We start from the raw sequence: 1,275 nt of genomic DNA, 5'->3' as shown, positions 1-1,275 counted from the left end.
ATTCTTTTAAATTTAATATGAAGGGATTACAACTCGATTAAAATTTCACAAATTGATCCATCAATGATCAGATAATATCTATGAATGTTTGTGATAACTGTGTTTTGTGTGCATATTTTGATGTTGTTTTATTGTTTTTTTTCCTGCATTTATGTTACATTGTTTATGTTTTTAGTTATTTTTTTATCATATATCATGTATCATGTCTACATAACATTCTGCTGGGTTTTTGTGTAGGAAATGGCAAAACAAGAAAAATTCGGACCAGAATGATGCTCGCTCGAGCTGCGCATTTTATCTCTCGAGCGAGAGAAGATTCAAGTACGGGGTAGAAGAATTCTCGCTCGAGTGGGGCTTTATTACCTCTTGAGCGGAGAGAAGGGAACTTGCGGGACAGAAGAATTCCCGCTCGAGCGTGCAAAGTTCTTAAATTTGGAATTTTTTTGACCGAGTGGGTTTGGATCTTTGGAAGATTTGGAGCCTATAAATAGGCTTTCTATCATCAAATTGAGGGTTCCGAACGTGATTTACAAGCAAGGAGGCGGCAACATCTTCAATCTCGTTCTACTATTCTTATTTTTTTTTAATTTTGATTTTTGGTTCATGATTTGGGTAGAATAACTTGATTGTGAATTATGCTAAAGTTTGAGTAGTCTTTTTTCTTTTCATCAATGCCACGTGATTGAGCCGAACAAATTTATGTAGAAAACTTGAATGTTTGTTTGAGATTTTTCAGATTTGGTTTTATATTATTGATTTTTGGATTTAAATTTGTATTGTGAATAATCTGGCCAATTGTTTACTTTCATGTTAATTGATTCCAAGTCGACATAGGAGTAATTAATTTTGATCACTTCATTAATCAACACATGGTTAAATCGATTAGAAATAATATTCGATTTTATTGTGTGGTTTTAGGTGCAAACTGAATTCTCACGATTCTCAATGCATTCGAATTTGATTTGAATTATGCAAGATTGATCCGTAAATATTTGAATAAGGTTAATTGTTCTAAAAATATACCTTTAAACGAGTTATGAGAATTCACCGTAATTTAAGATTTGAATCTGAGTCCTAAATTTACTACATGTTACATGATTTGTTCGGTACCTACATGTGTCCTTGATCGGATTTTTCTCATATTTGAAGCCAACCTAAAAATTCTTGTTGCGTTTTATTTGAATTTATTTTACTTGAAATTTTATTTCTTAGTTAAAATTCTGAATTCATTTTTTATTTGCTAGTTTAGATTAATTTAAAATAATTATATTTTGG

This window comes from Henckelia pumila, chromosome 1 (genome assembly GCF_033568475.1).
Source record: "Henckelia pumila isolate YLH828 chromosome 1, ASM3356847v2, whole genome shotgun sequence".
NCBI classification, from domain to species: domain Eukaryota; kingdom Viridiplantae; phylum Streptophyta; class Magnoliopsida; order Lamiales; family Gesneriaceae; genus Henckelia; species Henckelia pumila.
The sequence above is the reverse complement of the archived record's forward strand: the minus strand, read 5'-3'. Positions refer to the sequence as shown.